This window comes from Hemibagrus wyckioides, linkage group LG02 (assembly GCF_019097595.1).
Source record: "Hemibagrus wyckioides isolate EC202008001 linkage group LG02, SWU_Hwy_1.0, whole genome shotgun sequence".
In the NCBI taxonomy this organism is placed as follows: domain Eukaryota; kingdom Metazoa; phylum Chordata; class Actinopteri; order Siluriformes; family Bagridae; genus Hemibagrus; species Hemibagrus wyckioides.
Window position 1 is genome coordinate 16484873 of NC_080711.1, and position 15541 is coordinate 16500413.

Sequence of the window (15541 nt, forward strand, 5' to 3'; positions counted from 1 at the left end):
TGATTTTGGGAGGTTTGTTTTTAGATATATATATATATATATATATATATATATATATATATATATATATATATATGGAAAAAAATAAGAGACCACTGCAAAATAATCAGTTTCTTATGTTTTTTTATTACAGGTGCATGTATTGGTGAGATGAACAGTTTTGTTTCATTTTTGGTGAACTGCTGACAATATTTCTCCTAAATTCAAAATATAACTATTGTTATTTAGAGTATATATTTAAAGGAAATAACAACACATCAAAATAACCCAAGATCATGCAGTATTTGCAGAGCTTTAACAACTCAAATAAAACAAAATGCAAATAATTTGTAAACAAACTGTGTTAATGCTTTGGCTAAATAACGTTAAGAAATCAGTATTTGGTGGAATATTGCCCTCTGATGTAGAATACAGTAACCATTAAATATGATTTTTTGCTTGTATAGCAGTTAAATTAAAATAATTTAAGAAACTTATTGTCTGGGTCTAATATGCTTTCTGTTTTTTAAATAACAGTTTGAAAAAGTTTGATGAGTTTTGGATGAATTATGCATATGGGATTGTTGATAAAAGTGTGTGACCTTGGTGCTTGTATACCATTAGGATTTTTAGTTTTTTAACTTTTTAAAAAACTTTTTAGTTTCAAAAACAAAATTTGTTTTACTGTCCAGGGGCTGAGATGTTTTTTGTTTGCTTGTCTGTTTGTTTTTTATAATTGCTCTTGCTTTTGAAAAAAGGTGGTTGTCCTCCACAAAACTAGATCATGGGAGTAATATACTCCATGAACTTAGAGAAGAGAGTGATGTCCTCTGTGTAGCTAGGTCTTCTGTGTAGATAGGAAGCAGACTGAGTTCCTCGGAACAGCAGAGCAACATCCTTTAGGAAGTCAGGAGACACTTAGGCCCAGGCAAGCCAGTGTCATACAGTGAGGGAAAAAATTATTTGATCCCCTGCTGATTTTGTACGTTTGCCCACTGACAAAGAAATGATCAGTCTGTAATTTTAATGGTAGGTGTATTTAAACAGTGAGAGGCAGAATAACAACAAAAAATCCAGAAAAAGACATTTCAGAAAAGTTCTACATTGATTTGCATTTTAATGAGTGAAATAAGTATTTGACTCCCTATCAATCAGAAAGATTTCTGGCTCCCAGGTGTCTTTTATACAGGTAAGGAGCTGAGATTACAGTAGGAGCGCTCTCAGGGACTGCTCTTAATCTCAGCTCCTTAACTGTATGAAAGTTCCTGTCCACAGAAGGAAGCAATCAATCAGATTCCAAACTCTCCATCATGGCCAAGACCAAAGAGCTGTCCATGGATGTCAGGGACAAGATTGTAGACCTACACAAGGCTGGAATGAGCTACAAGACCATCACCAAGCAGCTTGGTGAGAAGGTGACAACAGTTGGTGCAATTATTCCCAAATGGAAGAAACACAAAATGACTGTCAATCTTCCTCGGTCTGGGGCTCCATGCAAGATCTCACCTCATGGAGTTTCAATGATCATGAGAACGGTGAGGAATCAGCCCAGAATTACACTGAAGGATTTTGTCAATGATCTTAAGGCAGCTGGGACCATAGTCACCAAGAAAACAATTGGTAACACACTACGCCGTGAAAGACTGAAATCCAGTAGCGCCCGCAAGGTCCCCCTGCTAAAGAAAGCACATGTACAGGCTCATCTGAAGTTTGCCAGTGAACATCTGAATGATTCAGAGGAGAACTGGGTGAAAGTGTTGTGGTCAAATGAGACCAAAATCCAGCTCTTTGGCATCAACTCATCTCACCGTGTTTGGAGGAGGAGGAATGCTGCCTATGACCCCAAGTACACCATCCCCAGGTGACAGGACAACTGCACCGCATTAAAAAGGGACGATGGATGGAGCCATGTACCATCAAATCTTGAGTGAGAACTTCCTTCCCTCAGCCAGGGCATTGAAAATGGGTCGGGGATGGATATTCTAGCCTGACAATGACCCAAAACACACGGCCAAGGCAACAAAGGAGTGGTTCAAAAAGAAGCATATTAAGGTCCTGTAGTGGCCTAGCCAGACTCCAGACATTAATCCCATAGAAAATCTGTGGAGGGAGCTGAAGGGTCAGCCACAAAACCTTAATGACTTGGAGAGGATCTGCAAAGAGGAGTGGGCCCAAATTCCTTGAGATGTGAGATGTGTGCAAACCTGGTGGCCAACTACAAGAAATGTCTGATGTCTGTGATTGCCAACAAGGGTTTGCCACCAAGTACTAAGTCATGTTTTGCAAAGGGGTCAAATACTTATTTCACTCAATAAAATGCAAATCAACGTATAACTTTTTTTGAAATGTGTTTTTCTGGATTTTTTTGTTGTTATTCTGTCTCTCACTGTTCAGATAAACCTACCATTAAAATTACAGACTGATCATTTCTTTGTCAGTGGGCAAACGTACAAAATCAGCAGGGGATCAAATAATTATTTCCACTTTCAGCACTTTTTCTGTTAAGTGCCAAAAAGCGTCAGCTCTGGAAGAGCAGCTGACTCAAATACAGTGTAAAACAGACCAGTCCTGCTTCTTTTTTGAATGGTCAGACAGTTTCCATTAGACATCCCTGGGAAATATTTCCAGTGTTTATGGCTTATTGCAGCTTTTCTGACTTTGCATGCATTTTCTGTATTTGCAGCTGGTTGGCCTCTGTCGACCACCATCAGAATCAACACTGAACAAACTGCACTGCATAAAAACTCTTTTAAGTGCCTCATTGCTATTCATTCAAAAAACATGCTTCAAAGGCTCAAACAGCATTCCTCTCACTCTTTTGTTGATTTTCAAATAAGACTACATCTGGGTTAGCATTTAAAAGACTAAAAGATTCAAGCATTTTTATAATTTCTTTTAAAATTTGAAGCTCCAACCTGCTCACTCACACCTCTTCTTTGATCTGATCCTTGACTATAGGATTAGAAGGTAATCACTGATTGGTATTTTCTATTGTGTGTATCTCTGTAATTTGTTTTTATTTTACTGAACATTTCATTGCCTTGTTGTAGTTATTACTTTGATATCACAAGAGTCCAAACTATTCAGGACTAAGTCTTCAAAAACTAAGTTGAAATTATATTACAGTTGGTAATTATAATTATAAATAAACTTAATAGGGGAATAGTCTACAAGAAAGATTGATTACATTTACAGTGACACAACTATATAGCTACTATGTACCATTAATTTCCACTGCATCCTGTAAAAATATATAAATTTAACCAGTGTTTTCATATTACACATACATTTTGTATATAATTAAGAACATTTTAGGCTTTTAGTAAATTGGGTCTTAAGCGTATATGTGTGATGCACGGCTAACTGCACACAGCTTGTGGGGAGAGGGGTTTAATGTGAAGCCCACAGCTGGAGTGAGGTCCAGCTGATCCTCAGACACCCCTGGTGGAGGAGTGAAGCGGAAGTGCTGCAGTAAGGAGGTGAAGAAGAGGAAGAGTTCCATCCTGGCCAGACTCTCTCCCAGACACACCCTGTGCCCTGAAAACAAAGAAGTACCTTTGAAACCAAATGAATTATAGAGAACAAAATTCAGCAAACAAAAGCATTTCAAACTACCTGCAGAAAAAGGCATGAAGGCATCTTTCCTAACAAACCAGCCTTGCTCATCTAGAAAATGTGCTGGGTTAAAGGTCAGTGGGCTCTCCCATTGAGTCTCATCCTTCAACACAGATGTCAGGAGAGGAAACACACAGGTACCCTGCAGAGAGCAGGAGAATTATATGTCAATATGTACAGTTACCTGTAAATAATTATATAATGTGAGCAATCTGTAGTTTTAACCATACCACTATACCCTATACATATAATTAACAATAATTTCTGTAATAATTTTTTTCAGATTGACCTTCTTGATGAAGAAGCCCTGGAATTTAACATCACAAGTAGTGGTGTGGGGGAGACTCATAGGTACAATGTTAGCTAGTCTCTGAGTTTCATGGATCACTGCATCTGTGTAAGGCAAATTCTTTCGGTCCTCCATCACTGCCTGGCGACGTCCAATGACTCTGTCGATCTCTTCCTGGACACGGTCTAGAACCAAGAAAAAACATGGAAAACCCTTGTTTCCATAAACAAAAAAACAACATTTGTGCTACAGTGTGAAAAATCTTACCCTGAATCTGAGGATACTTGGCCATTAGCAGAAGGCACCAGCGCAGTGTTGTGCTAGTGGTATCAGTACCAGCAGCAAAAAGGTTGGAAACAGTTATAATGAGATTCTGTTCATGAAAAAGAGTGTCTTTATCTCCAGCTTTCTGTCCAACAAAAACAATACATGCAACCATTAGCCAGTGTGACAGTCATTAATTTCATCTTTTAGAGTACACTCACAGATGTTTACTGATCAACGCAATGTTCTATGCAGCAATGCCATCTGTATCTACAATACAGCTGAGGAAAGCCCATCTCCCTTCCCCCATCCTGACTGTGTTCTACAGAGGGACCATAGAGAGCATCTTGAGCAGCTGCATCACTGCCTGGTTTGGGAACTGCACCGTCTCGGAACGCAAGACCCTTCAGTGGATAGTGAGAACAGCTGAGAAGATCATCGGCGTCTCTCTTCCCTCTATCACAGACATTTGCACCGCATGCTGCATCCGCAAAGCTAACAGCATTGTGGCTGACCCCACACACCCCTTACACACACTCTTCACCCTCCTGCCATCTGGAAAGAGGTACCGGAGCATTCGGGCCCTCACAACCAGACTGTTTAACAGTTTCTTTCCTCAAGCCATCAGGCTCCTCAACACCCAGGACTGAACAGTACACAACTCTCTGTCTCTCTCACACACACACACACACACACTCTCTCTCTCCTGTGTGGACGCACACACACACACACATAATATATATTGTTCATTACTTATCTCAACCTGTCATCTGCTACTATAGTTATATTTATGGTTATTTCTATTTGCACTACCTCAACCACTGCTGTTGTATTTTTGCACGATATTTTTTTACATCATTTCATTTTATCTTATTTTATTTCACTTACATTCCATTACACATGTTCTTTTCTTTCTTTTTTGGTGCTAAGTGTCCTGTGTTTTTGTGTTGTCTTTCTTGTATTTATTATTTTTTTTTTTTTCTTTGCACTGTCTTGTCTATGCTCTGTTTGCATCTAGCTGCACACTGTGCACTTTACGTGGCTAAGACAAACTTCTGTCCTAGCTCTGTGTTTTGTGTTTGAACTCTATGTTGTTGTATGTTTCTGTAGCACCAGGTCCTGGAGAAACGTTGTTTCATTTTACTATGTATTGCGTCAGCTATATGTGGTTGAAATGATAATAAAGCTTCTTGAATCTTGAATCTTGAATACAGCAGGCTAAATTTACTCTGCTTGATCAAACATTCTTATATTACTGTAAAAAGATAGATAGATAGATAGATAGATAGATAGATAGATAGATAGATAGATAGATAGATAGATAGATAGATAGATAGATAGATAGACAGACAGACAGACAGAGATAGATAGATTTAGCTTTTCTCCATTAGCTTTTCACATTCAGAGTGAAATATTTGCCCATTCGTCTTTGCAAAATAGCTTAAGCTCAGTCAAATTGGATGGAGAGTGTCTGTAAAACAGCAATTTTCAATTCTTGCCACAGATTAGATTTAGGTCTTGACTTTGACCATTCTAACACATGAATATGCTTTGATCTAAACCATTTCATTGGCTCTGGCTGTATGTTTAGGGTTGTTGTCCTGCTGGAAGGTGAACCTCGGTCCACAGGTTTTTTTCTAAGATTGCCCTGTATTTGGCTCCATCTATCTCCACATCAACTCTGACTAGCTTCCCTGTCCCTGCTGAAAAAAAGAATCCCCACAACATGATGATACCACTGCCATGTTTCACAGTGGGGATGGTGTGTTCAGGGTGTTGCGCAGTGTTAGTTTTTTGCCACACATTTTGCATTTAGGCCAAAAGTTCAGTTTTGGCCTTATCTGACCAGAGCACCTTCTTCCATATGTTTGCTATGCTCCCACATGGCTTTTTGCAAACTGCAAACAGGACTTCTTATGGCATTCTTTCAACAATGGCTTTCTTCTTGCCACTCTTCCATAAAGGCCACATTTGTGGAGCGCACGACTAATAGCTGTCCTGTGGACAGATTCTCCCACCTGAGCTGTGGCAGCTCCTTCAGAGTTACCATGGGCCTCTTGGCTGCTTCACAGATTAATGCTGTCCTTGCCTGGCCAGTCAGTTTAGGTGGACGGCCATGTCTTGGAAGGTTTGCAGTTGTGCCATACTCATTCCAGGCTCTGTGAGATGTTCTAAGCTTGGGATAATTTGTATAACCTAACCCTGCTTTAAACTTCTCCACAACTTCATCCCTGACCTTTCTGCTGTGTTCCTTGGGCTTCATGATGCTGTTTGTTCACTAATGTTCTCTAACAAACCTCTGAGGACTTCACAGAACAGCTGTATTTATGAATATGAATATGAATACGAATACGAATTTGCAAGGCTCTGTAGAACTTTATTGTCATTGCGTAATATAGGTGCATGGTAATGAAACGCCGTTTGACATTTAGCACAGGGGTGTCCAATCTTATCTGCAAAGGGCCGGCAGAAGTGCAAACAGTAGAAACTGTGCAAATGATGAGAGGGATATTCATTGCAAAATATAACTCTTTTTAGTGAAACTATGCTTTTGGGAAATAGAAACACAGCACTTTTAAATTTTTCATTGTGTTGCTTAGCAATTTCTGCATGTTTGCTGAAAACTTTTGGGCACAGTGGCAATGATGTATTCTATAGTGTCTGAAATGCTCTACAATATTCAACAAATTCAACACGATCTCTCATGTTTGTTTTAGCATTCTCTGCATTAAAAAAGGCATTATCCACCACATTCTCCTGTAAAATTGTCTAAAACAGGCTGTGTAATTTAGAAGAGAAGGTATTTTCTAAAGCAATTTAATGAATTTCTGTAAATGTAACATTCTAGAAAGGCTGTTTTTTCTGTATATTTCAGCATCTGAATCACCTATCACCTTCAAACAAAATGAAGACATTTGTACCCCATTCACTGCATCCCAGAATCTGGGTAAAAATTATATGCATCACATATAATTCTCAGGCTTGCGCACATAAAATATATGCACCCTTAAATAAAGCATATGTATAAGTTTTTACATATTGTCACAAGAAAGAGATACAGTACCTCTGCATTCTTTTTGCGTATAAGAAAAGAGTCAACCAAGCCTCTGGTTTCCTCAACATTCAGTGTCTCCTCCAAATTGTTCACAAGCTCCTTTATTTGCCTTAGGTTTTGCTCACGTTTTTTCATTATGAGCCTCCAGTCCTTTAGCCAGTATCCAAGCCATGGGAACATATTATAAATCTACAAATAAATGCAAATACATACCTTCATATTCAGAAGTAGCCTCAAACATTAAGCATTTTATATAGAACAAAAAAAATTGTGACTTTATAATGTTGATTGTTTAGATGAGCATGGCACCTGTATAGAAGGTGAGCCACTAAGCTTGATGGTCTCATTGGCCCGATTTACCATTTCTTTGAATTCAGGGTCACTGTATTGAAACCTACTTCCATACACAATGGCTGAGATGACATTTGAGGTGGCATAATTTAATGGCTTTGAAGTATCAAATGGTTTCCCTGTAAAGAAAAAAGCATTAATTAATATCCCAAACACTGCCTTTGTAGAAATGCTATTTAAACAGGCATTAGATTATGCATTTTCTCTAAAAATTAAAACAAAAGTTTAAATGTACTAATAGTTACTATTGTAACAAAATAGTCTTTATAAAAAAACACTGTCCCAGTTTCATCAAAGTTGCCTAAAAACAGAAATTCTAAAGCATGAAAAAGCATGACATACAAATAGAAAAGGGAGAATACAAAACTTCAGGTAAGCAGAGTTAGAAGTGCTTGTGTCTAAAGTTTTCTTTTTTTTATCTTTTAAAATGGCATAAAGGTCTATACAAAATGAATATTTGCGCATTTTTGCTTAAAAACAGTAGGGATTGGTATTATACACTATATTGCCAAAAGTATTCGCTCACCTGCCTTGACTCACATATGAACTTAAGTGACATCCCATTCCTAATCCATAGGGTTCAATATAATGTTGGTCCACCCTTTGCAGCTATAACAGCTTCAACTCTTCTGGGAAGGCTGTCCACAAGGTTTAGGAGTGTGTTCATGGGAATTTTTGACCATTCTTCCAGAAGCGCATTTGTGAGGTCACACACTGATGTTGGACGAGAAGGCCTGGCTCTCAGTCTCCGCTCTAATTCATACCAAAGGTGTTCTATCGGGTTGAGGTCAGGACTCTGTGCAGGCCAGTCAAGTTCATCCACACCAGACTCTGTCATCCATGTCTTTATGGACCTTGCTTTGTGCACTAGTGCACAGTCATGTTGGAAGAGGAAGGGGCCAGCTCCAAACTGTTCCCACAAAGTTGGGAGCATGGAATTGTCCAAAATGTCTTGGTATGCTGAAGCATTCAGAGTTCCTTTCACTGGAACTAAGGGGCCAAGCCCAGCTCCTGAAAAACAACCCCACACCATAATCCCCCCTCCACCAAACTTTACACTTGGCACAATGCAGTCAGACAAGTACCGTTCTCCTGGCAACCGCCAAACCCAGACTCGTCCATCAGATTGCCAGATGGAGAAGCGCGATTCGTCACTCCAGAGAACGCGTCTCCACTGCTCTAGAGTCCAGTGGCGGCGTGCTTTACACCACTGCATCCGACGCTTTGCATTGCACTTGGTGATGTATGGCTTGGATGCAGCTGTTCGGCCATGGAAACCCATTCCATGAAGCTCTCTGCGCACTGTTCTTGAGCTAATCTGAAGGCCACATGAAGTTTGGAGGTCTGTAGCGATTGACTCTGCAGAAAGTTGGCGACCTCTTCGCACTATGCGCCTCAGCATCCGCTGACCCCGCTCCGTCAGTTTACGTGGCCTACCACTTCGTGGCTGAGTTGCTGTCGTTCCCAAACACTTCCATGTTCTTATAATACAGCTGACAGTTGACTGTGGAATATTTAGGAGCGAGGAAATTTCACGACTGGATTTGTTGCACAGGTGGCATCCTATCACAGTTCCACGCTGGAATTCACTGAGCTCCTGAGAGCGACCCATTCTTTCACAAATGTTTGTAAAAACAGTCTGCATGCCTAGGTGCTTGATTTTATACACCTGTGGCCATGGAAGTGATTGGAACACCTGATTCTGATTATTTGGATGGGTGAGCGAATACTTTTGGCAATATAGTGTATGTGGACACCCCCAAGAAACTATACTGAACTACAGTATACTTCCCTAAGAATATAATTATATTCCCCTAAGAATATAACTTTTCTTTTAACGTTTAAAAACATTTCTTTTACAAGCAAAAGGGTAGATCAATAGTTTTATCTTTTTGGAATTCTTTGTTTTTCCTGAAGTTAATGGAATATATATAACTATATAGACAATTGTGGAAGTGTTTACGGCTAAAATAATAAAGAAATTTGAACCGCTTTTCAAACATACTAATAGATGGTTATGTGAACTGTACTTATAGCTCAGTTTTTATTCATTTAAGAATTGAAATAGGTCAGATATAACAGATGGTTTTTCTACTTAAGGTTTCAGTTATAAATGTACAATTCAATCAACTGACAAATTTATTATTGTTGTTACTGGTGAAGATAGATTGATTTTGCTGCAAATCTATGATATATTTACATGCAGTGCACAAATAATCCAAAAATTAAAACTGATGAATAAGAAAAAAAAAAAACTTTGATAAATAATACTATAGTGCTATAGTATAGCAAAACTATAGTAAAATTAAAACATATTTTGTTTGATCATGCTGTCTAACACAGGTCAGTATTAAATCTGTATTTCATGATGTTAATTAAATGCAGTTAAATACATGTATATATTTTAATATATACATAAAAAAAGACTTTTAACATTTAGTTAGCAATAGGACATACAGCATTCCTCCACAGTGAATAATTAAATCTGTGGAAGGATTCTGTATGTTCTAGATTATTCTGTATATTTGACTGTATATTAGTCATTTTACTGTACCTTGAAATTCTTTAAACACCTCTTTCAAGTAGCATGTTTCTTCTATGATTTTCTCTTCACTTCCTCTTTTGCCCATCCCGAAGTCTCGAAGGGTGGTGAGGGAAAATCGTCTCATTTCTTTCCAGTTCTCTCCGTTGCTAAACAGAATTCCTGAAGTTGAAAGAGAAATTAATGAAGAGAAAACCTAAAATTCTGAAGAAGCTCAATGATTTGTTTAATTATTCTTTTAATGCCATGTCAGCTTGAATGGCAAGATCAATGTAGGTAAAACAGGACATTTTGTAAACTCTTACAGTATTACAGTATTGAATACTTTGGAAAGATTTTGGAAGATATGTAGATTTTATAAATATGTATTTTATGAGTAAAAGTGTTGTCTTGAATTGTTAAGAGCTGGACAGTCCATTAGTATATACTTAGTCATTCTTGTTTTGTAGGAATCACATGCATTCACTAAAATATGTAAGTTTTGATTGTACAATATGGCATTGTGTGTAGACATTCTGATCAGGTCTGGATATAAAGAGGAAATGAAGGAAGTGTCTTTTGTTAATAACAGGGTTGATTTCATGAATCTTGTTATGAATGATCACATTCCATTTCCTAGTTTATTACTGATTTGAGATCTGATGGTGGGATTTGACCTGTTGATCTGTAATTCTCAATTTAAGGGCTTCCTTAGCTGCAATGTCTCATTGTCAGACTTCCCAATGTGGCCTACTAACCAGCAGAAAAGAATGGTGAAATTTAGCTAGGATGTTGCCAATTGATACTGATTAGACGCCAGGGTGCTGGACACAGCAGGTAATCTTTGGGTCTTAGGCAAGTATAGGTTCTCGAAGTTAGCTTTTCATGTAAGAGCTAATGCTATACACCTTCATCAGTCAGGGGTTACTAAATGTATTACTGTAGAGGTGTAGCAAGGGCAATATCCAATGGGGTAATATGCTCTGGTCCAAAGCGGTGTAGTTATGGCCGCTAAACTGAGAAAGAATGTGGAATTTATACACTGCTCAAAAAAATTAAAGGAGCACTTTTTACTCAAAGTACAGCATCAAGTCAGTTAAACTCCTGGGATATTGATCTGGTCAATTAAGTAGCAGAGGAGGTTGTTAATCATTTTCAGCTGCTTTGGTGTTAATGAAATGAAACAACAGGTGCACTAGATGGGCAACAATGAGATGACCCGCAAAACAGGAATGGTTTTACAGGTGGACGACACTGACATTTTTTCCCCTACCAGTGGCAGCAGGGCAATAGAGGGCGCTGGGGCGCCGTCCCTTTAAAATTAGCCAGAGAAAACTGCTACTTTAAAATGTTAACAACAATTATATATTTTAATAACGAAATAAAATCATTTAGTAGTAATAAACCACAGTTAGTCAGGTTCTCATTTATTTAAAATAAAAAAATCAAAACTGTATTTCGTTCATTTGTGTGTGTGTGTGTGTGTGACAAACGAGTGTCTATGTAGGTCTGTAAAATGTTTGAAAAGCATGTGATTTGAGGCTGAGCTCTGATTGGCTTGTACACTTTTGTTTTTAGGGATTCAATATTGTTTTTATATATTTAGCCTCATGTGATTGGACCATTCTCAACATGTCTCATTACTGCTTAGCAGATGTACTGATAAATGTGGAAGCAAGCAAAATATCTCGAGATGAGAGAAAATTCGGTCATATCTTATCCACAGAATCTCAGAACATCAGCACATTTAATCTTTGTCACATTACAACGTTTACATCTGCTACTGCAGAGAGGTTTTTCAATAGTCTTCCAGACTTATCATCCATGATTAGATCACTATCTGACCTCACAGAACTTGATCAGGTGACTGATTATGTAGAGTCAACATTTTGCTACACTAATGTAGCTCCACCCTGGTGAAATGATCACACATGCAAAAACAGACCACAAGAAAATGAAAACATAAATGCCATCTAAACAAATAATTATTTCAAGTAACAAAAAAAGAAAGCCTCCTGAGCAAAAGAAATTCTCTTACTGCTGCTAGTTCAGCATATCTTTCCACCCCAATTTAAGATAATAAAAATAATCCTAAATGTTTATTTAATACCCTAGAAAATTAACTAATGATAAAATATCTGAAGAAAAACACATACTATCATTGTGTAGCAGCAATGACTTAAATTATTTCAATGGCAAAAATTCAGACTTATTTTAAACAGATTTATTTAAAACCAGACAATTTGATAGCTAATCATGTAGATGCCACACCACAGCACCTGAGAAAATAGCCGCCATGCTTACATCATATAGTGCAATGAATAGCCAGGTGGGTGTGTGTCATTTACCTGGGGAACACACAGCACCTGGATGCACTATGGGAAGAAGGCAAATCGCTGGAGGCAGTGTCATGCTTTGGGCAATGTTCTGCTGGGAATCCTTGGGTTCTGCCACCCATGTGGATGACATGTACCACCAACCTAAGCATTGTTGCAGACCAAGTACACCCTTTCATGGAAAGGGTATTCCCTGGTGGCTGTGGCCTCTTTCAGCAGGATAATACGCCCTGCCACAAAGCAAATTCCCCAGATCTCAGTCCAATCGAGCATCTGTGGGATGTGCTAAATCCATGGAAGCGCCACCTCGCAACTTAGAGGATTTAAAGGATCTGCTGCTAACATCTTGGTGCCAGATACCACAGCACACCTTCAGGGATCTAGTGGAGTCTATGCCTTGATGGGTCAGGGCTGTTTTGTCAGCAAAAGGGGGACCAACATAATATTAGGCAGGTGGTCTTTATGTTATGGCTTTTACGAATGGTTTTTCTTAGGTAAAGAAGCAGAATCTGGAAGGTTTATGGGCATAGAGTGTTTTGGTGAACTGGGATGTTTGGATGCTGTTTGCAGAGGAGTGGCTGTCCACCCCCTCAAGCCCTCATGTCTGTGTCACTTTCTGGCTCCCCCTTTTAGTTATGGTGGCATAGCAAGATTTGCCAGGGTCTATTATGGTATTACCATAAAAAGTATCTAGGTGCAGAGATTGCAGGAGGCAAAAGTGCATTCACACAGTCTTTTTAAGAATAGACTATTTTTAATTGACCAGTTACTAATTATGTTTATGCATATCTGTAGCTGCCTCTTGATTACATTCATGTTGTAACCCCATTTCTGATACATAAGTCATCAACATAAAGGCTATAGAATATTTTGGATGCAATGAAGTTGTAAGTCCTTGTGTGTAAAATTGAAACAGGGCAGGTATCCCTGAAAACCCATTTCATGCAAGTCTTTTATGATGTCATATTTCCAGCTTTTTCAACATCAATAAAATCAGCTATAGTGTGCTGTTTTTGATATATCCATTTTATATTAAATTTTCCAGTCTTATAAGGTTCATTATCATCATATAAGGATCATTATCTAAAAATAGTGCTCACTGATCTTGTAGTATGTCTCAAATGTGGTTATTTAGCCTACAGAGGCATCTAGTCAGAGATATAAGGTGATAATTGTATGGGATGGAATGATATTTGCCTGGTTTGGGTATGGGTATGATTATTGCCTCTTTCCAGTGGGATGGTAGCTTTTTTGCACTGTTGATCAATCCATGGGTTAGTTCTGCAGTGTGGCTTTGTTGATGCTTTTGGAACTGATTTTGAAGCTTATCTAATGTTAAATAGTAAATATCCTGCTAAATCATACAGAATGCATAATATGCAAAAACTTTTATATATTTGTAAATAAATCAAGCTGTCAGTTAGAGTATTAGTTGAAATCAGTGCAAAACGAAAGATTCATTAAAGAAATAAAAATTGTTGCTGTAGGATTTTCTCCTAGCTTTCTGAATTTTTGAAATTTGAATAAATTCATCCCATCAGAAAGAGTATACAATGGACAAAATGAGTAAACATGGACAAAAATAAATAACTAGAACAAAGAAAATTAAGGTTCTTACCTAAAATGTTTAAATTTACATAATTTAAGTTAATTACATGTGGTTCAGTAAAGAACTCTCTTACCATGTCCTTTGCTGAAGTCAAAGAAAATGGGGCTGATATCTCTGTTTCCAAATTCCTCTGCATAGTTCACCAGTGCTTTTTTGACAGTTTGATATCCTGCCAAGACAACAACTTTCTTAGGCCCAAGATGCACAGTGAATACTGATCCATATTTCTTTGACATCTGCAAAAGGAAACAAAAAGTTTAAAGTTAGTTACAATTTTATTTTATTTTTATTTGCTTCATGTTTGGATTGTTATATATGATATTTGCTCTTTATCTTTAGTTCAAGAAAAAAACATTATTAGCATTATAATTATAATTATAAGCAGGTCTACAACAAATTTATTTTATTTAACTTTATTTAACTTAACTAAATTTATCTTCAGAGGTGGTGAGAATCATATACATACAACATGGTGAAACTTCACAAAGCAAGGATGTGGAAGAAGAACATAATCTGTTGTGCCACATTGGGAAGACCTACATTTGGGTGTGATGGTCAGGAATCCACATATTTTGGCCACATACTCTATGGCTTGTGGACATCACTAAATTGCCATAAAGTTCAGAAGCCCATACAGATAAAAAACTCAGTCAAGTACAAAAAAGTGTGTAAATCTGCCAAAAAAATATTTGTTTGGTTCGTCTCAAGTAAACATTTACACAAAAATGTACTAAAACAAATAGTATAAATAGGAAAAAACATTTTAGGAATTTAAAGAGTTTTATGAACATCAAATTTCTTGAGTAAAACACTCACCCAAATAGTTTAAGAATTTAGTTTGCATCCAGCTTATTTCAAGGCTAAATGTCTGACTGGACACATGCTGAACCTGCTGAAAGAGGTCACCACCATCAAGGAATATCATTGCTATGAAGGGGTGTACCTGGTATGCAACAATGAAACGTCAAATTGACATCCACATGATGTCAGACCCAGTATTTCACAGCGAAACGAGCATCACACTCCCTCCATATGGTTGACATTATAAGGTTGAGAGAGAATAAGGTGTTGGCATAATGGCAGTGTATGAACTGTAATTAGCAATCCAAATGCAAGTTTTTGAATATTTACATACTTACTGCAAAACCACACCAGGTTAGGTATGTAACCCGATTCCCTGAGAAGGGAACGAGACGCTGCGTCAGGACTGATGCTTTGGGAATGCTTCACTGAGGAAGTTGTGTCTGAAGCTCTGTGTGCACACATGCCAATTTAAATAGGACACATGACGAAGGGAATATGGGGGAACACCCCTATCCAAGGCACTAGACGAGGTGATACCCCATGTAGAGTGAGCTCTAACACCTAGAGGCAAAGCAAAACCGCACACCTTGCAGGCCTGGGTAATGGCCTCTACTAACCAGTGTGCCAAGCACTGCATGGAGACCAGATTGCCCTTGTTCTGGCTCCCAAAGCAGGCGAACAGGAAGGAGGACTTACGTCAAGAGGTCAAGACATAAGT

The 15541-nt window shown here is 38.1% G+C and overlaps 1 pseudogene; it reads right to left on the reverse strand.

Moving 5' to 3' along the window:
* Positions 1 to 15541, reverse strand: part of LOC131370149 (uncharacterized) — a 41424-nt pseudogene that overhangs the window by 16171 nt on the left and 9712 nt on the right.